The 22717-nt window shown below is 39.1% G+C and overlaps 1 pseudogene; it reads right to left on the bottom strand.

Annotated features, from left to right (window-relative positions):
• LOC101046166 (ribosome biogenesis protein BMS1 homolog) overlaps positions 1-22717 on the bottom strand; it is a 70838-nt pseudogene that overhangs the window by 42908 nt on the left and 5213 nt on the right.

Below are 22717 nucleotides of genomic sequence, written 5' to 3'. Positions count from 1 at the left end.
TTGACAACCATTCTGCTAGATAGCTCTGTTTTTGTTTTAGAGCCAGATATTTCTCATTACAGCCTGTACTCCCATTCACTCTGGAATGTCCAAATGCAGCTTTTAGAAGAAACGTGTTTCTAACTCGCTGAATCTAAACAAACATGCAACTTCGTAAGAGGAACCAACACACAGCAGATCAGTTTGTAATAAGCGGGTCTTCTGTGTTTTAAATGCATTCTTACTGCTAACTCTTATATGCCACTCTAGGGCTGGAAATGACTGTTTCTACATTCTCCAAAGAAAGGGTTTCTGAACTGCTGCATACACACATCAGTTTAACTCTGTAAGTTGAATGCACACATTGACAACCATTCTGCTAACATTGATAAAATCTGCTGATTCTATATAGCTTTCCCCAGTTTTATGCGTGTGTGTGTGTGTGTGTGTGTGTGTGTGTGTGTACTTCTGTGCTTTTTTATCACGTGTAGGTTTTTGTGTCTACCAACAGTTAAGATACAGAGCAGTTCCATCACAAGGATTGTTCGTATTGCTGTTTTATAAACACACCCACACACCTGCTGTACCCCAGCCCCAGTTCCTTCCCTTGTCAACCATAATATGTTTTCCGTTTCTACAATTTCGTCATCAAGAATTTAAATAAACGGAATCATACAGTCTATAACCTTTGGTGACTGGGTTTTTTCCACTCAGCATAATTTCCTGGAGATCCATTCAAGTTGGTGCATGTACCATAGTTTATTTTATTGCTGAGTAGTGCTCCACTGTATAGTTGTACTGGTTTGTTTATTCATCCAAGATTGAGCTGGGTTGTTTTCAGTTTCTTTTGTTTTGTTTTAAGACATGGTCTTGCTCTGATTCCCAGTCTGGGATGCAATGGTGTGATGTTGGCTCACTGCAGCCTTGACCTCCTAGGCTCGAGTGATCTTCCCACATCAGTCCCTCAAGTAGCTGGGACTACAGGCATGCATCACTGTGCCTGGCTAATATTTGTATTTTTTTTGTAGAGATAGGATCTTGCTGTGTTGCTCAGGCTGGTCTTGAACTCTTGGCCTGTTTTCAGTTTTTGACTATTAGAATTGAGCTACTACGAACATTTGTACACAAGTTTTTGTGTAGATTTGCACTTTCCAGGCTGTGACCTTGTGCTACAGTACACATAGTATACATAGTACATATACACACAGATGGTGCTGCAGTACAAGATACCGGAGATCTCCCTGTGTTTGTTACTACAAGTGCATGTCAACCTACAATTATCTCAAAATTAAAAGTTTAATTAGGAAAAAAACACCACAACATTTTCTTTTGGAAACAGAAATGGTCATTCTTAAGTTCACTTGGAAAATAAGCAAAATCAGGACAAAGCAAAAATATTTACTTTGACTTTTACTCCACACTGTCCTGGAAGTTTAAACCAGGGCTGTGAGGCAAGAAAAATTAAGTCACCCACACAAGAAAGAAAGAAAGTAAAACCACTGGCATCTATCTTAGCCTCTATGGAGAGAAAAAGGGTTCCTGCTTGGCTCCCAGAACCATCCCACACAGAAACTGGGGGAACCAGATGAAATTGGACATGGGTAAAAGGTCAAAGCAGAACTTAAAAGCCCAGGCTTTATTGTACAGAACAGGACAGAAAGCATAAAGAAAAGTATAAAAGAAAAGAATCCCTGGGATAGAAAGAAGTATTTTCTTAGAAAACCATCAACACTGTTTAGTAAATGTTTACCCCTCCCCTCCAAACACACACTTGAGATCAGGAGTTTGAGACAAGCCTGGCCAACATGGTAAAACCCCATCTCTACTAAAAATACAAAAAATTAGCTGGGCATGGTGGTGGCTGCCTGTAATCTCAGCTACTTGGGAGGCTAGGCCCGAGAACTGCTTGAACCTGGGAGGCAGAGGCTGTGGTGAGCCAAGATCATGATGCTGCTGTGAGCTGAGATCCTGACACTATACTCCAGCCCAAGTGACAGAGGAAGACTCTGTCTCAAAAAAATAAAAAAAATACGAGTAATTTAGCAACACTGAAGGATACAAGATCAATATACAAAAATCAAATGCATTTCTTATATGTCATACACAAATACAAGGTGATATGAAAATAAATTACTGACAGTTGTATAAGATCTGAGTCCTGAAAACCCTGCTGAGAGAAATTAAAGAACAAGATAGATGGAGAGATACTATGTTAATAGGTCAGAAAACGCAATGTGGTTAAGACGTCAATTTTCTCAAATTGTTTTACAAGTTCCATGAAATGCCAATCAAGATTGCAGTAGGCTTTTATGTAGTAATTGACATGCTCATCTTAAAATCTATATGAAAATGCAAAGAACCTAGATTAACCAAAACAACTTTGAAAAGGAGACTAAAGTTTGAAAAGCTACCTAAAGTTGAAAACTACCTAATTCCAAGACTGATTAGAAAGCTGTAAGTAACTGAGACAGCACTGGTATTGGTATAAAAATAAATAAATATATCAATGGAACAGAACAGAGAGCCCAGAAATATTCACCCATATATGGCCAACTAATACAGAGCAATTTAATGGGAAAAAAAAAATAGTCTTTCAACAGATGGATATCAATATGTCAAAAGGAACCTAAATCCATATCCAACAACATACAAAAAATTAACTCAAAAAGGATTATAGACCTAAATGTGAAACCTGAAACTATAAGACTTATAGAATATATTAGACAATTTGTGACATTGGGTTAGGCAAACATTTCTTACATACCATATCAAAAGCACAGTCCATAAAATAAAATTTGGGGCAGGGCACAGTGGCTTATGCCTGTAATCCCAGCACACTGGGAGGCTTAGCTGGGGGGATCACCTGAGGTCAGGAGTTCAAGACCAGCCTGACCAACATGGTGAAACCCTGTCTCTACTAAAAATACAAAAATCAGCTGGGCGGGGTGATGGGTCCCTGTAAGCCCAGCTACTCGAAAGGCTGAGGAAGGAGAATGGCTTGAACCCGGGGAGAGGAAGTTGCAGTGAGCTGAAATTGTGTCACACTCTGGTCAACAGAGTGAGACTCCATCTCAAAAAAAAAAAAGTAAATTTTGACAAATTGACCTACACCAAAATTAAATACTTTGCTCTGTGAAAAACACTATTTAAAAAATGAAAAGATAAGGCACACACTAGGCAAAAATAATTACATATAACATGTGATACAGAATTTGTAACAAAAATACATAAAATTTCTTAGAATTCAACCAAATTAACATACAAAAGATCCGGACAGACATTTCATCAAAGAAGACACAGATGGCAAATAAGCACGTGAAACAATGCTCGATACCTAATTAGTCACTAAAACTATAAGATACCACTCTACACCTAAAAGAAGGCCTACTATTTAAAAAGACTGATACTACCATGTACTGTCAACGATGTAGAGTGAAGCAACCAGAAGTTGAACAAAGTTACGATGGCAATGGAAAATGGTATAACCACTTTGGAAAACGTTGGGCAATTTCTTAAAAAATTAAATATATACTTATCATAAAATCCATTTAGTACACTCTGAATTACTTATTTATCCAAAAGAAATAAAAGCAGTCATTCATATAAAGATTTTTTTTTTTTTGGAGACAGAGTTTTCACTCTTGTTGCCCAGGATGGAGTGCAATGGCACAATCTCAGATCACCACTACCTCTGCCTCCAGGGTTCAAGCAATTCTCCTGCCTCAGCCTCCTGAGTAGCTGGGATTACAGGCATGCACCACCACGTGCAGTTAAGTTTTGTATTTTTAGTAGAGACAGGGTTTCTCCATGTTGGTCAGCCTGGTCTCGAACTCCCGACCTTTGGTGATCCACCCACCTAGGCCTCCCAAAGTGCTGGGAATACAAGTGGAGCCACTGTGCCTGGCCTCTAAATATAGAGATGTCTATAAAAATATTCATAGCAGCTTTGCTCATAATAGCCAAAACCTGGAAATAATTGTCTATCAACAGGTTAACAAATAAATAAATAGTTATCCCTCATACAATGGACTACTGCTGGCCAAATCAAAAGAAATAAAGATGCAACAGCATGGATAAATCTTGAAATAATCATGCTGAGTAAAAGAAGTCAGACAGAAAACAGTACATATTGTAGGATCCCATTTCTATTAAATTCTGAAGGGCACAATCTACTGAATAGTGACACAAGGCAGCTGAATTTACCTGACGATGGGAGAGGAGAGGTTGGAGGGTTACAAAGTGGCATGAGACAAATGTGTTGTCACCTGTGAATATTCTTTATTCCAAATGTATTAATTATTTTGATTATGGCGATGGTATATTCATATTATCAAAGTTTATCAAATTGTACACTTTAAACACTATAGTTTGCTATCAATATACCTCACTTAAAGTGACTAAAAAAGAAGACCACAACACTTTCTTTTGAAAACAGAAAAGATGATTTTTAAGTTCCTATGGAAAAAAACAATAAGCAAGTGAGGATAGTCAGGAGAATCCAAAAAAAAAAAAAAAAAAAAAAAGCCCCCCAGCAGAACAAAAAGAGAAAGAAACTGTTGAGACACAGTTTTAATAACTGGTGTCTTAATAACATGATAAAGCTACACAGGGCTCTAAATTATAATACTACTAAATGATCAACAGAGATTAATGATATAAACTACTAAGTCCAGAAAAAAATTACATATATGTAAAGAATACTTTAATATACTACAGACTAGGCACAGTGGCTCATGCCTATAATCCCAGCACTTCGGAAGGCTAAGGCAGGATTGCTTAACCCCAGGAATTCAAGACCAGCCTAGGCAACATGGCAAGATCCCCATCTGTACAAAAATTTAAACATTAGCCAGGCATGGTGGTATACATCTGTGGTCCAAGCTACTCAGGAGGCTGAGGCAGGAGGATCTCTTAAGCCTAGGAGTTTGAGACTAGTCTGTTCAACATAAAAAGACTGCACAGAAAAAATTTCAAATTAGCTGGGTATAGTGATGCATGCCTACAGTCGTAGCTACTCGGGAGGCTTGGATACGTGACGCTGAGGTTACAGGGAGCTGTGACCACACCAGCACTCCAGCCTGGCTAACAGAGCCAGATGCTGTCTCAAAATGAAACAAAAAGAACAACCTTCCAAAACCCCATGTGGCAGTTGCAATCCATAAAAATGATTCAATTCTAACACTTACGAATCTATTTTATAAAAATAAAAAATGTGATCCAAGAATTATTTCAAGGTTGTTCAATGTGGAGTTCTTTATAAAATGAACAAAGTACAAAGCTACTTAGATGTTGAAAAAATTGTGACTTGAATTATGGTATGATAATTAAATTATAAAAATGAAATCTTTGAACAAATGACAAAAATTATATAAAGTACATCACTTAACCAATCCTCCTGCCAAAATTTACGTAAAGTACAACTAAGAAGGTTTACACACATTATTTTTAATTGACTAGAAAGAAGTACTTCAAGAAGTTAGCAAAGGTTTTTTTATGGGTTGGTAGAATTCTGGTATGTTATATACTTTTCATTCTAAATTTTCCATAACGCATGCTACCTTTATCATCAAAAGAAAAATATAAATGTTATGTGTGTTTATTTTTCACATCACACAAAATCTATTTTTAACAAACACATGATAAAATTTATGGAAAGTTTCTCACTTTTCTTTCAGGTCCATAGGTAATCAGTTAGCCAACAAGAGAAAATAAGGCCATCATAAAAGGAAAAACCAGAATATTACCTGGTTCATTACTCCTGTCTGAATTCCCAAAAGCAATTCACAAATGACCATTATTTTCAACTTGACTATTGTCTAAGATACAGAAGAAAATAAAGTGTAGAGAAACAAGTTCTCCTGAAGAAAGCAGCTCTTTACTTACCATCTTCTGCTAAGACCTTGGCTGCATGTTTATCGTCTTCCCACTTTCCAGTCACGAAGCAATCTCTGATACCGTTCACGACCTTGTGCAGAAAAGTCAGCACTTAGGTGAGGTGTTCCAATCACTCAGCAAAACAATATAAGAAATGGTAATAGGCGACAACTTGCCTTGAAATATTTTCTATGTTCATGGATAGTCTCATTGCAAATGAGCCTAGAAAATAACTTTACCTTTGATGGAGACAGTTCAACCAGAGAGAGCAGCAGATAGGGAAAGTATTAAATACTACTAGTCTACTGACCTCATAAGTAAACAAACAGATAATTACTAAATCAACTAATTTTCAATTTTATTAAGGTTTCTAAGGGGATGCAATGAGACAGTTTACACTGGTCTTGCTACTCATTAATCTAAACATCTCTGTTTGAAAACTCCTATACAATGGGAGAAGTTATATGCAAATTATATATCTGATAACGGACTTATATCCAGAATATATAAACAATGCATACAACTAAGTAATCCAATTTTTGAAATGGGCAAACAATATGAAGATATTTTCCAAAGAATATATACAAATAGCCAATAAGCACATGAAAAGATGTTCAACATCATTATCTATCAGGGAAATGCAAGTCAATATTACAATGAGGTACCACTTCACCCCCTCTAGGATGGCTATAATCAAAATGACAGGTAATAACAAGTGTGGTGAAGAAGTGGTGAAATTGGAACCCACATACAGTGCCAGTGGGTAAGAAAAATGGCACAGTCACTTTTGAAAAGAGAAATGAGAGAGTATATGAGGGGAAAAAAAAACTTTGTTTTCAGTAATCATATTATTCTGACACTGTTTTGTGTGTAATTATAGGATAAAACAAATGAGTAATTATGAGATTCTCTAATTTCATCATCTTCTGATTCAACCAGTAGAAGAATGAATACGATGTAGTCCTGAATTCGAACTGGAAATATCTACATGAACTCACCTGCTTCAGGTCACTGAGAAGCCCTAGAAGTAATGACCAACTCATGGCAGTAAGCATTCCTATGCCTAGGCTGTCATGCTGAAACATCATTTTCTACTAAAAGACATCAGAACTTTTCACGGGTGATTCCAAATGCTCTCTCACATCAGAGAGCAAGAATTGATTAAGGATGACTACCATCATCACATAAGGACTCAGGAGCTGGCATGCAGAGATGTCCACAGGCCACAGGTAGGATAAAAGAAGCTTTAATAAGGATTACAGGTGCACCAGCACAAGGCGCATCAACTACATTTATATCCATGACATCACAATAATATTTACAAACAAGTATCCTTTGGAGAATCACTCTAAAACCTGATTAAAAAATCAAGCATTTACTCTATATATTTGGAAGTGGATAACCAAATAGTAGAAGAGGAAACGTTTCTCTTTAAAGAAGTATAACAGCTAATAAATAAAGAGAAATGATGAACATCACCACTCTATCTTCTTAAGAAGTTAATGGTTCTAGGCATTGATAACAACTGATAACATTTAACATCATTAAAAACACACAACTGGTCTTTACACCCCTCCTAATCAGAAAACACCACCACCTGGAAAGCAGTTTTGCTGAAAAATCAAAATCAAATTTAAATCCTATCCAACTGCTAGATGTTTTGTCCATCGGGTAACTAGAACCACATGGCTATTTACAATAATCTTAACCAAGATTAAATGAAACTTAAAATTTAGTTCTCCAGTCTCACTAGCAGCTCAGTAGCCACAACCCCCAACTCAGATACACATTCTGCTCATCACAGAAGTTCTATCAGTTTTGCTCCCTACCCATTCACAGGAAATGTAGGAGGGCCGGAGAAACTGCAGAGGGATGCAAAGCAATCCACAAAATCCAGAATACAAGAAACTCTACAGACCAAAGACTTGGTTTCTTAAATAAAATGTAACCAAAAAAGAAATGAAAAGGAAGATTGTTGACTAAAAAATTTAAAAGATAGACTGAAAAAGTCATGAAAATCAGGTAAAAGTAAACTACGATGCTTATGGAAGCATGGAGGAGAAAAATCAGGAAGAAAAGGAAAGAATCACCATAAGAGGCTGGACCACACCTCCTTCTACAGGGAGAAAGGGGACCCTGGTTGGTGTTGCAATCAAGCAGCAAAGCTTGTTTTCGCAGCTTGAGTGCTGAATACAGGGGTATTCATCTTCTGGCAACCCATTAAGTTAAACAATTGTTTCTATGTGGTTTTCTATAGCTGTATGAAATTTCACCACCAAAAATGGTTCAATAAAATCTCATAAAGTAACTTATTACCTGGCAAATTATAACAGGCAGGATGAGAGCAACTGGGCCTCTGTGAGAAGTGTCATCTAAGCCAAACTGAATTGACAGAAAAAAGGGTAGCTTTTGGAAGATCAGAACATTCCAAAAGAGAATATAAAGAAAGGGGCTGGTGCGACGGCTCACTCCTGTAATCCCAGCACTTTGGGAGGCCAAGACAGGAAGATCACTTGAGCCCAGAATTTGAGACTCTAGCTCAACATGGTGAAACATTGTCTCCACAAAAAATGCAAAAATTAGCCTGGCTAAAATTGTGGCTTGTGCCTACAATCCCAGCTATTCCAGAGGCTGAGGTGGGAAGATCCCTTGAGCCCAGGAGGTCAAGGCTGCATTGGACCATACACTCGTGCCACTACGCTCCACCCAGGACTGCAGACCAAGACTGTGTCTCCAAGAAAAAAGAGACAGAGGAAAGAAAAGATCTAAGAGTAAGAGGAGGGTAAGCTGTGGCAAGTTTCAGTGTGACTACAAAGTGGTGAGGCACAGGAAGAATATTATAGCTATCACAGAGTTCTGTATGCTTACAAACAGCAGAAACTATAAATGTTAACTCAGAGATGCTACATATATCCTAGTGATGAGATGCAAAATATATCAGATGTATAAAAACTTATGTGTGATACTTCAAAATAAAGATTCACACTACTGTCCACACTGGAAATTAAACCTGTCCTCCGTGGGCCATGCACATGGTCTAACTGAACTCAGAACCTGTTACTGCTTAGGATGGATGAAGTGCCCACTACAATATCTAGATGACCTGTCATCCTATAAAAATAAGAAGCCAACAACAGGTAAGCAATATTGACATCAGACAACCTTATTCTAGAACAATTCTCTAATAAATCAAATGTACCACCCCGTTACCTCCTACAAATCCCAGTCATGGGGTGCCTCCACAAGAAATCTGGAGCAGTCCAAAGAGTCGGCCTTGCGCTTACACCCTCTGTCAGGCTGGGTGACACGAAATAACCCTCCAAGCTCTTCTTGGGTATCATCATCTTCTTCATTATCTTCTGTCGCTAAAGAGAAGACCATGGCAAAAAAGTGAGAACAAAAACTACAGCCCTAGAGGACTCATCGTTTTTAACTAGTTAGGCCATGAGTCTTTGAACTCAGGAACTGAGGGTCTCTGTCTGTGGGGGGTATGATGATGGCCAAATATGAGTCAGGCACTGAGAAGCCAGGTCAGCCACAAGTGAAGAGAGGCCAAGAAGCTATTGTTCTACATGTGTGGGGGCTCCTGCGCTCCTGCATGGCAGCAGCTAAGCGGTCGAGGAGGACTGAGAATATTAAGGGTCGAGGAAGGGAAGGGACATTTAAAAGCAGAGCTGTAGATCTCTAAAGAACAGCTCTAAAGAGTGTTGAGTCTCTCATCACTGAGAGTATACCTAGACAAAACCTGAATGAAAATCAGTACACAACAACCCTCCCACTTCAGTGTGCTGAGCCCAAATGTCTCACCATGTGGCCTTGATCTCATAGTGCAGTAACCAGGCACAATATGAAGTTCACCACTATAGATTTATTTTTACATTAATTCTACCACAAAGAACATACAGGTAAGTTTAATAAAGCATAAAATCAGAGGACAAGGGCAGAAGGGAGAACAAAATGTATGATACAGGGTTCTCATTTTCAAAAAGAAACAAGTATTTTTATGGGCAGGAATTTTTTTTGGCACTAAATTCTACAAAAAATTTCTCAGGAAGGACTTTTAAAAAGAGGACATCCACATGATGCAATAGACAGTATTTGCATCAAGTTTTACAGCAAACCCCTAAGTTTACTTCACAAAACCAATGTGTGGTCCTCCTAAGCTGATGATTAAAGACATCTGCCAAATAGGAAATGTGATGGCCAGCAATTATGGATGTCAACAATACCAGCCCAATCCTCCAACCATTCCCTCATCTCCTTTTCAGAAAATAATCAGAGAAACTGAAACATTTCCAGCTCTGAACCAGAATTCTTTACCTGTCCCATAAATAAGCTTTTGGAGGTTTGGAGCTGCTTGCTGCTGCCTCAGAAAGGCCTCAGCTGCCTTTTTGGAAAGGTCTTTCTCCTACCTGAGGGCACCTGAAATGACCAACATCAGTATCCAGTGAGGCTTGTTTATGTGTCTCCCCTCCCTCAAGACCATCCACAATGCAGCATCTCAACAGTTAACAAAATCTTAAAATCAAAAGACCCCCAAATGTAGACATTCCTTTGGGTACCATTTCAAGAGTCAAGTTCATAGTAGCGACCAACTAAATTTAAGCTTACCTGAGGTTTCTGTGGGATCATTCTTTTCTTCCTTGTAATCTTCTTCCTCTTTGAGTAAATCTTCTATATCGCTGGTCTCATCAATTAAGTTCCTTGACCCCAGTTTCTGACTACTGCCCACCTGAGAAGCCTTAGAAAGCTTTTTCCTAAGAACTTCTTGATTTTCTGAGTCCTCTTCCTCTGTATTGAGCGAGAAGCTTTCTTCAGATTCATCTTGAGATGAAATCACCTCTGTGGCTGTGCAATGCCCAGAATTGGAAGTGGTGAGGGCTGCTTTCTTCATCAGCAAAGACTTCTTCAGATTCACACGCTCACTCTGGTGATTAGCTGGCGACAGCTCTGTTATACTACCTTCTCCAGAAGCCTTTGATCCTGAAATGCCCCTCTCTCCTGCAATGCAGTCCTCTTCTTCACTACTTTCATCAGCTTCCTCCACTTCCTCTTCTTCTGCTGAGTTCCTCTCAAGGTCATCGTCACTGTCAGCAAATGCTGGAAAATCTGCTTTACTGTCTTCTTCTAACTCCTCAAGTTTCTGTCGTTTGATGCCCTTAGCAGTCATACACTCATCAGTCACCTTAGCATTTTCCTCCTCGTCTGCTTCCTCATCACTAGAGTCGTTTTTCCAGCCCGTCATCTTCAGACATTTCATCATCTTCTTTATCATCACTATCTCCAGATCCATCTCTTTCCAACGCATTCGACCAGTTTTCAAGTCCATTTGTTTTTCCTCCTTTGGCATCAACAGCCTATATTATTACCAAGGAAATGCAAAAGAATTCAATTCGTACATTAATCAGCTAATCTAGAAATGGCAATATAGTCAATGAAAATACAAAGAAATAGAAAATGTCAAGGAATTGTTTAAGATGACATAACATAAGAAAAAAATGATCTGATAAACATTGTAAGAGTTAATAAGTAAACTCAGGCGTGGTTCCCTAATACTGCACTTCAAAAAAACTTAGAGAATAAAGGAATAACCCTCTTTAAAAAAAAAAAAAAAATCTAATTTTAGAAAAAAGTTGCTAAAAAGGGAAGTTAATATTTTGTAGATCTTTTGGAAAACTGATTTATTTCTAAGCTAAAAACACATGATTCTTAAGAGAAATGGCTGAGTCTGGGCCCAAAGCAGAAAGAGGGCAAAATAAGCCTGATCCTCTTTTTCTGTCAGAAAGAAGGAAACACTCAAAGACTAACCAAGACAGTTGAAAGGACAGAGGAGACAGGCTGAAATGTCCCGCTGCCGAATCTGGGACAGCATAGGCATCAGAAAGAATAATGATAGTGAAGGAAAATAACCCATGGAATAAAACGCAAGTGCATTAGTCAGCAGTGATACCGAAATAAAGGGGAGAAGTGAAAGCTCTTTGTTAAAAATGCAAGCTAATGAATGTAGGAGAAGTAACAGAGGAAGAAAATCCATTTTAAGTCACCAGTGCCACAACTGACAGGGAAGAATCATCAGGAGGCTAAAATCACAGAATGAAAGAAAACTGTATGAAGCTGTTTAACGTAGCATGATATATAAAATTATGAAAACATAAATTAGAAAAAACTAAAACTCATACCATAAAAGATGGATAAGTTAGAATACAGCAATAATAGGCCAGGCAGAGTGGCTCACAACTGTAATCCCAGGACTTTGGGAGGCCAAAGCAGGAGGATAGCTTGAGCTCAGGAGTTCTAGGCCAACCTGGGCAACATAGTGAGAACTCTTCTCTAGAAAACAATAAAAAAATTAGCCGGGAGTGGTTGAAAGGACACAGGAGACAGGCTGAAGGCTGCCGCACTCCTGTAGTCTCAGCTACTTGGGGGACTGAAGTGGGAAGATCACTTGGGCCTGGGAGTTCAAGGTTGCAGTGAGCCAAGATCATGCTACTGCACTGCAGTCTGGGAGACAAAGTGAGACCTTATCTCAAAAACAAACAAACAAACAAACAAAAAGAATACACCAATAATAAAATGATGACTACATAAAGACTGTATAGAAAAAGGAAATGCTTGGAATATAGAAATAAAACTATGTATTTTAACTGCAACTATATTAGAAGGGAGCATTCTTATAGACAAGGATGACTAGAAGGATACGCAAAAATGAAAATAGCTAATAACGCTCATTATAAAAGAGTGATCTTTCAGTGAACACTTCGTATCTGTCAGGCATTGTGCTAGGTAGTTTATGCACATTGCAACAAATTTTCAGATAAATTTTACTGGGAGTCACAAATCAATACAACAAAACCAGTGTTTTACAAACATCCACTATGTATAAAGGCACACAAATTCCCAACCTAGACTGAAAAATAATTTGCATAAGCCACACATCAGTGGAAACCTACCCACGGGAGATAATATAACATAATCTAAACAAAACTTTCAGAGACAAGGCACATGGCTTCTGGGCAGCCACAAACTCCCTGAGTCTGCTCTAGTGTTTTGGCCACCAAAAGAAAGCCCAGTGGCCTCAGGTCTCTTAAAAACAAAAAGCAACCTATGGAAGATGGTGTGGCATTTGAGGAATATTTAGGGTCCGTTGAAAAATGCATCCTGTATTTTATTTCAAGAAAACACTCCCTTGTAATGTATGTGAAGAGCCCTCAGAGACACATGCACACACAAAGAAAAACAAAACAACCTGGAATTAATCCCACCAAAATGTGTTCTGATGGCAGAACTATGCATCTTCTGTAATATATCCTTTTATTAAAAATAGAAAAAAAGCAGACTTACCCTTGATTATCTATATCCTCCGACCCAAGTGCCTTGGAATCAGAAAACAGCATCACTCAACTTGAAGCCATCTTGGCATCAATGGTGGAATGGGTAGAGATGAGACTCTGGACCAGCACATGGGTGGACACCACCTCGTCCTGTCAAGACCACCAAGAAAGAGGACGTGAGGAAAACACAAGATCCTGGAGAGACACTGGTTTCACTCAGTTTCTCAAAATTGCCTTAGACACATTTCCTGAGAACCTTTCTTAATGCCTCAAAAAGCAGAGAAGAAAATCTTTACAACAAAGCCTGAAATGGGACCCCATCTCCATTAAACTTTTCCAAAGTTGAGGGAGTATAAAAACCTAAACACCTACCTAGAAAAACCTCAGTTCCAACGCTACAACCACAATGCTAGCTTTTCTACATTTTAAAATAACCCTGATTTTAACCCAATACAATTCATCTTCAGAACTAAGAAATAAACATTTGAAACTCACTTTAAAATACAGAGACCACTGTAAATGAGAAAAAGAAAAAGACCAATGAGAGTTGGAAAGCACATTGATTTTGCAGAAATGAGGATGGGCTGTGCAGGCGCCACACTGGCAGCAGTGCCTGCGCAGGGGCCATGGATCAAGGAGGCAAGGAGGACAGGACTCTTCTTGGTATAACGAAAAAAAAGTTTTCTTTTTATTCTGTATATTTACAATATGCATTTGGACCTTTATTATAAGTACAAGAGAAAAGTCTTCAATAAATAAAAGCTGAGTACATTACTTTTGTGATTAAAAAATAGATTAGGAAAGAAGAATGAGAGTTCAGAACAATGACTTGTATCTCACCAATGCCTGAAAATCGTGGCTGCCACCAAGGTCAACAGAGACAACATCTTTATTGTACAGCACACCTCCAACTCCAGAAACAGGCACATAAACCAGCTTCTCCTTCTCATTTAAACAGCGCTTCTTCTGTTGTTCAGGAAGAGCACAAGGGTCTGGGAGGAAACTGACGTCACTCATGGTGAAATCTCCTATGCCTAGAACACAGGACCCTTTTAAAAAGCCAGCTTCAGCTGACAAGAAGTCAGTAAGTACTACTGTTCACTGTGGGGGTAAAAATGATCCACAGTCCAAGGGCTTAAACCATGACACTAAAGAAGGGCATTGTGCCACACTATAATAGTGCCCCTCTCACTACAAGACAAGAGGTCAGAGAGGAGGGGATTCGATAACACCGTTGCAGGCCTATACACAGCTGGGTCTAAAACCTCCAGCAAGGCCATCTTCCCTTGTTTGGTCATTTTTCAGTTTTCCTGAGAAATGAAGCAATCTCGAGAATCCTATGTGTAATTCTAGAATATTCTAACAACAAGACAATACCTGGCATGTGAGTCTGGCTTTTATTCTTCAAGTGCCCTCCTCTTAACCATAAAGTGACACCTTCTGGTCACATTTGATGTTTGTTCAGATATCGGGGTTTGTCAAATCTTCTATCCTAAAAAAATTAACTCAGCCATACAGCAGAAATGAATGCCAGAACTTCCTATCCCTCCTTTCATGTGTCAGTGAGTCATCACACTCTTGTCCGCTAAGCACATTGTTTAGAAAACTAGAAAATGCAGGAATAAGGAAGCAGTGTTCACCATCCACCAGAGGAAAAGGGACAGACACACAACTGGGTCTCTAGGCTGAAAGTGACGTTCATTCCATAAGAAACCAGACAGGGAGATGACGTCCACCTGGGGTCAGGGAAGAGTGAAGAACATATTCAGAAAATCCCTTTCTGGAAGACGGTGAGCCTGTACTCTGGGATTTTTACTGTGATGTGGATTCTGGCAGGTGGAAAAAGGGTATTCCAGGCTAAGAAAACCACGTGAGGAAGAGCACAAAGGAAGGAAACTGAAGGCACACACGAACAACTCAAGCACACGGGCACAAGGCAGCATCACTGAAAACTGAGGCTGAACATAGGATGGGGCCATATCCTGCAGCCTTAAATGCTTCCAAATCCACCCATTTTCCTAAACATCTCATGATTAATTTACTCCCAAAGGCACAGCATCTTGGAGCAATAAGTAAGTAGACATTTTCCATCAACTACACTTCTACCCCCACTATTCAAATAGGCACAAAATAAATCCTATCACTGTTCTTTTCTTTTTCTAGCCTTCTTAACTTTGAAATATATGGCCCAGGAAGAAAAAGTTTACAATCACTTTTTAACTGTCTCCCAGTATATAAGGGTGAGAAATTTGCCATGTGAGAGGCCTAAACTTCATAACTGTAATAAAACAGCCCAGATTGTGGATTTCTTGGTTTTGATATTCTCCATGCAGCATTCCAGAAAGGTAGAACAGCTTTGCACCCTAAACATTAAAGGAAAATTAAAACTTAAATTTCAATTAAATTCTCATTTATACGCTGCAAAATAAAAACTCTAAACAAGAAGCAATTGTAAGAAGGGAGACTTATAGCAAACCACTGTCCTGAGGCTTCCAGAGCCTTGCTGGCTTCTTTCAGGACTTATTAGAACCCCACAGAGGCAGACTGCTCTGCAGCCAAGCAGAAGTGTCTAAGAATGGTGAGGAGAAGCAGGTGAAGCCTCTGAACACAGAAAAGGTTCCATGGCCAATGAACCAGAGCAGTATGCAAAGGAAGGAGCGGTGCCTGGTCCTGTAACTGTGAGAAACTCCTTATATACTCTATTTAAAGGCCCGATCCCAAAACAGCCAGACACTGCCTGGTGCAGCAGGTACAAGAGACCAGTGAGATACACCAAGAGGCTCAGAATAAGCAGTCTCTTGAGGGAAATCTTCCAGAGACTGTGAACACACACACACAAAGGAAACTCCGGAGGGGAATGCTATAGAGATGTTTACTAATGTCTCTTCAGTCCTTTTTTTTTTTTTTAGATGGAATCTCACTGTCACCCAGGCTGGAGTACAATGGCATGATCTCAGCTCACTGCACTCTCTGCCTCCCAGGTTCAAGCAATTCTCATGTCTCAGCCTCACAAGTAGCTGGAATTGGAATTGCAGGCTCACGCCAACACACCGGCTAATTTTTGCATTTTTATTAGAGATAGGTTTGGCCATGTTGCCCTGAGCTCAAAACTCCTGGCCTCAAGTGATCCGCCCGCCTCTGCCTCCCAAAGTATTGCTACTACTGGCATGAGCCACCGCACCTGAAATCTTCAGTCTATTTTAAAAGGATTATACTGTTAGTATCCAACAATTATTTCTCTTCCTACCGGGTAAACTTCTGTCCAGAACCTGTGTTTTAATCGCTTCTTTGTCTTCTTCAGTTGCTTATTATGCTTGAAGGAGTCGAGGTGGGTGAGAACTCCCATAATTTTAGGAAAGCCTAAATTTGTACTTGACACATGTTCAGAAACTCAAACATTTCCATTTCAAACCCAAAGCTGGCATCTATAAGCATCAGTACCTAAAAGCAGAACACATCATTGCTCAAAGAAACTACCAAAACAGACCACCTACACTATGGGTTGGCAACTGGCCCACGGGCCAAATCCAGCCCAACTCCTGTTTGTGTAACTAAACTTTAATTGGGACATAGCCACATAATTCATTTACATATTGTCTATGGCTGCCTGTGCACTACAACTGCAGAGCTAAGTAGCTGCAAGAGATATGATCCAGAGAGATCCAAGATGGTTGATAACTAGCAGCTCGGGATTGTAGCTCCCAGTGAAAGCGCAAAGAACGAGAGGATGCCACACCTTCACATGAATTCTTGTTGTTCACGCACCAGGAGATTCCCAGCGGAGGAGCCCCACGGGTCGCCAGCGCAACTCTTGTGACCGGCGAGGCGGTTTTGCCGGCGCCTCGGAGTGTCAGTTCTTGGTGCAGAGTCAGAAAAACACCATCAATCTCAACGCCGCTGATTTAGTTGGCGCAGTGGGTTGCTCAGATTTCGGCACTGAGAATCAGTAAGTTGGACGTCCACTCGGAAATCCAATTACAAAGATGGTAATTATAAAGACCACAGATGGATAAATCTACAACGAAGGGAAGAAAACAGCCAAAAAAGGCTGAGAATACCCAAGATCAGAACGCCTCTCCCTCAGCAGGGGATCACAGTTCCTCATCAGCAACGAAACAAGGCTTGATGGAGAACGAGTGTGTTCCAATTACAGAAGCAGGCTTCAAAATGTGGATAATAAGAAACTTCCGTGAATTAAAAGAACTTGTTCTAACCCAATCCTTTTGAAAAAAGGTTTGATGAAATGTTAACAAGAATACAAAATTTAGGCCAGGCACAGTGGCTCCAGCCTGTAATCCCAGCACTTTGGGAGGCTGAGGTGGGTGGATCACGAGGTCAAGAGATCGAGACCATCCTGGTCAACATGGTGAAACCCCGTCTCTACTAAAAATACAAAAAATTAGCTGGGCATGGTGGCGCGTGCCTGTAATCCCAGCTACTGGGGAGGCTGAGGCAGGAGAATTGCCTGAACCCAGGAGGCGGAGGTTGCGATGAGCCAATATCGCGCCATTGCACTCCAGCCTGGGTAACAAGAGCGAAACTCTGTCTAAAAAAAAAAAAAAAAAAAAAAAAATACACAATTTAGAGAGGAAAATAAGTGAATTGATGGAGCTGAAAAACACAATACAAGAACTACGTGAAGTATGCACATGTTTTAACAGCCGAATTGATCAAGCAGAAGAAAGGATATCAGAGGTCGAAGACCAACTCAATGAAATAAAAGAAAACAAGATTAGAGAAAGAAGTATAAAAAGGAACGAGCAAAGTCTCCAAGAAATATGGGACTATGTGAAAAGACCTAATCTACGCTTGATAGGTGTACCTGAATGTGACAAAGACAATGAATCCAAGCTGGAAAATACGCTTCGGGATATTATTCAGGAAAATTTTCCCAACCTAGTAAGGCAGTATAATATTCAACTCCAGGTAATACAGAGAACACCACAAAGATATTCCTCAAGAAGAGCAACTCCAAGGCACATAATCGTCAGATTCACCAGGGTTGAAATGAAGGAGAAAATACTAAGGGCAGCCAGAGAGAAAGGTCAGGTTACCCACAAAGGGAAGCCTATTAGACTTACAGCAGATCTCTCAGCAGAAACCCTGCAAGCCAGAAGAGAGTGGGGACCAATATTCAACATCCTTAAAGAAAAGAACTTTCAACCAAGAATTTCACATCCAGCCAAACTAAGCTTCATAAGTAAAGGAAAAATAAAGTTCTTTGTGAACAAGCAAGCACTCAGAGATTTCATCACCACCAGGCCTGCTTTACAAGAGCTTCTGAAAGAACCACTACACATAGAAGGGAACAAACAGGCCGGGCACGGTGGCTCAAGCCTGTAATCCCAGCACTTTGGGAGGTCGAGGTGGGTGGATCACGAGGTCAGGAGATCAAGACCATCCTGGTCAACAAGGTGAAACCCCATCTCTACTAAAAATACAAGAAGTTAGCTGGGCATGGTGGTGCGTGCCTGTAATCCCAGCTACTCAGGAGGCTGAGACAGGAGAATTGCCTGAACCCAGGAGGTGGAGGTTGCGGTGAGCCAAGATCGCGCCATTGCACTCCAGCGTAGGTAACAAGAGCGAAACTCCGTCTCAAAAAAAAAAAAAAAGAAAGGAACAAACAGTATCAGCCTTTCTAAAAATACCAAAAAGTAAAGAGCATCAATATAATGAAGAATTTACATCAACTAATGGGCAAAATAGCCAGCTAATATTAAATGGCAGTATTAAACTCACATATATCATTATTAATTCTAAATTTAAATTGACTAAATCCCCCAATCCAAAGACAGACAGGCAATATGGATAAAAAACTAAAACCCATCAGTATGCTGCGTCCAGACCCATCTCACATTCAAGGATACACAAAGACTGAAAACAAGGGATGGAGAAAGATTTACCAACCAACCAGAGAGCTAAAATAAATAAAAAGCAGAAGTTACAATTTTTGCCTCTGATAAAATAGTCGTTAAAGCAACAAAGATCAAAAGAAGCAAAGAAGGACATTATATAATGATAAAAGGATCAATGCAACAACAAGAAGAGCTAAAGATCCTAAATATATATGCACCCAATACAGGAATACCCAGACATACAAGACTAATAAAGAGACTTAGACTCCCACACAATAATAGTGGGAGACTTCAACATTAATATTAGACAGATCAATGAGACAGAAAATTAACAACGATATCCAGGACTTGAACTCAGATCTGGAACGAGTAAACGTAATTAACATTTATAGAACTCTCCACTTTAAATACACAAAATATACACTCTTATCAGTACCACATTATATCAACTTAGGAGTTTAAACAAAATGTTGGTTGGCTCCTTGTTTGTTATTCTCTTCCCTCATTTTCTTTCATGTCTCCATTATTAAGGACAATTATAGGCATACCCATATTTAGACTGCATTCTAGCCCGGGCAATAAAGCAATACCCCCATTGTCTCTCCCTCTTCCTCAAAAAAAAAAAAAAAAAAAAAAAAAAGATATATGATCCAAAAAGCCAAAAATATTTACTCTCTGGCCCTTGACAGAAAAGTCCCAATCCAGACTAAATCAAATGACTAATAGGCATCACCCTATCAGCGAGAAACCACCACCCTCTGACTTGCTCTAAAAGGCAACCATAAGACAATGGCCACTAGGATACAAACTTTCATTTTAAGAATTTTAATGTATGAGAAGTACTCAGAAAGGGCTGGGTCTAACCTGGACCTTACCTAAGAAATCCTAATTTAAAGAAGTGAAGTTTGCTATAAGGTATTTTTAAAGCCAAATAACAGGTCTCTTGACACCCAAAGAATGGGAAGAAAATAATAATCAATGAAATATTACATATGTCTTAATCTCCTCATAGAAAAAAAAATCTGTTTTTTGCTGTGAAGTATGCAGTGGAAACCTTTATCTTATATACTGATTGTGTAACTCAGTGGCTCAGAATTTTTTTTTAATTAAGTCAAAAAATAGTATGATTATGATGAATGGTAGTCTATAAGAAAATTTAAGCAGGTAAGAACAATTTTTAAAATTTAAGACACTTCAAAGATGCAAAATAATTTCAGAACTGATTCCTGGAAACTTCTAGTTTTAATATTAAAGACACTTCTGTTCTTATCTTCCTTAGATAACTAAAGATAACAAAACAATGGAAACAGAAATGTCCATCTTTGATTAAACTGAGAAACATTCAAAATCCGAAACCACAGAATATACGAAGCTGGGCTTGTGAGAAAGCACAGCTGCCACTGCAGACTGAGGCAGCAAGCAGAGCCCTCCAGCAACACTAGACCAGCTCAAGGGACAGGTGGAATATCTTCACACCACATCTGATGCCACAGAGTGCCAAGGGGCAAGCAGCTGGTTGTAGGGTCAGGAAGAACAGGGGGCAAACAGTACCTCAGCTGCCAATCTTTGTCATCTAAGCCAGTGTTACTCCCCCAATCCACACACACATGTACACACCTAAGTTTACATATTGTGTGTGCCTCTGCATACTCAGGAGGCTTTGACAACCCAGAGCAGAGCAAGCAACATAAGGTAGGCTAAATAAATTATGGTGCATTCATAGGATGGATTAAAAAGGAGGCAGAACTACAATACTTACTGATTACATACCTCCAAGATATATGACATGAAAAAAGCAAAGCACAGAACAGTGTGTCAAATAAGCTACCATTTGTGTTTTTAAAGGGTGGCGTGTGTGTTTATATGCGTCTGGAAGGATACAGCTCTGCAGGGATCTGAGAGACCAGCAGTTAGAGCAGGGAAAAAGAAGATGTGCACTGTGTGTACCCTGCATTACAATTAGAGTACTTTACCATGTGTGTGTTCCTTTTGAAAATCTTAAAAAGATTTACATAATAGGCATCTCTCTCAATGATGGTTAAGAAGCTGGGAAGGGTAGCAGGGAGGGAGGGACAAAGAGGGAAAGGTTAACAGGTAAAAAAAATACACTTCAATAAAATAAATTCTCGTGCCCAACAGCACAATAGGGTGGCTATAATTTTAATTTAGAGTAACTAAAAGAATGAAATTGAAATGTTCCTAACACAAAGAAATGATAAATATTTGAGGTGATAGATATCCTAATTACCCTGATTTGATCATCACATATTGTATACTTCTATCAGAATATCATATGTACTCCAGAAATATGTATAACTATTATGTATTCATAATAATTAAAAATAAAAATGTAATGGCATCTCTTAATATATGTCTTCAAAATTAGAAACTTGCTACATTTTAAATAAAAGAGACACCAATGACTTCTTTGAACTATCCCAATCATTTCAAGTACACAAGATTTAGTAAGCTTACACTACATTAATAACAACACTTATTTTTATTAACAGCAGCATTACATGTTCAAAATTTGAATGTTATTTAGCTTCCTGACATTACAATGACACAACTTTAAAATCTGTATTACTTTTTAATTTAGGAGTTTCCCGGGCCAAAGTATAAAATCTGTAGCTCTTTGTCACCACACCAAACAGCTGTCTAGAAAAACCTAAATAAAAATGAAAAAACCAAGGTATCTGTCACCCCACACTTCCTAATCAATGTTTTTTTTTCTTACTAATTTGTATTTTAGTTTTGCTAATTTAAAAGATAGTTAATAGAATATCAGAAAATAGTGAACCTTACCATTTCCATAAATGCATACGCATGTACGTTTTCCATACACTGAGTACTATCTAGATTTTCTATTGATAAACTCTGAGCACTTCTTGAGGGCAATTCATGTACTTACTTATCATTACCATTAAGGAGGTAGGTTCTGGAACCACCGGGAACAAGGGTCCCACCTTCACACAATTTACTTAACTGCTGGGAGGCTCTATTTCATCTTAAGGAAACAACAGATAATACCGACTCACCTCAAGGGTGCATCAAGGGTTTATGTAAGCTAAATTTGTAGAAAGCAGTTAGCACAGTGCCAGGAAGGGTCCAGGAAGAAACGGCACTATGATATATTTGAACGTATGCATATGTGTGAGTGTGTGTGTGTATAAATACACACACACATACATATACATTCATTATACAACTCATTAACTTGCACACACACATGCAAGTTAATGAGCTCTTATTAGCTGTGTTCATTAAAGGTTTTTCTCCATCTTCTGATTTGCTTTTAGATTATGGAAAATATTTCATTGTGCACATTCAATTTTTTTTTTTTTTTTTTTTTGAGATGAAGTTTTGCTCTTGTTACCCAGGCTGGAGTGCAATGGCGCAATCTCGGCTCACCGCAACCTCCGCCTCCTGGGTTCAAGCCATTCTCCTGCCACAGCCTCCTGAGTAGCTGGGATTACAGGCACGTGCCACCATGCCCAGCTAATTTTTTGTATTTTTAGTAGAGACGGGGTTTCACCATGTTGACCAGGATGGTCTCGATCTCTTGACCTCGTGATCCACCCGCCTCGGCCTCCCAAAGTTCTGGGATTACAGCCATTTTTATTATTAACATAACATTTATTATTATCATCATCAATTCAATCACATGTACTGTATCCC

Source organism: Saimiri boliviensis, chromosome X (genome assembly GCF_048565385.1).
Source record: "Saimiri boliviensis isolate mSaiBol1 chromosome X, mSaiBol1.pri, whole genome shotgun sequence".
Taxonomy (NCBI): domain Eukaryota; kingdom Metazoa; phylum Chordata; class Mammalia; order Primates; family Cebidae; genus Saimiri; species Saimiri boliviensis.
This window is presented reverse-complemented; position numbering and strand designations above follow the sequence as displayed.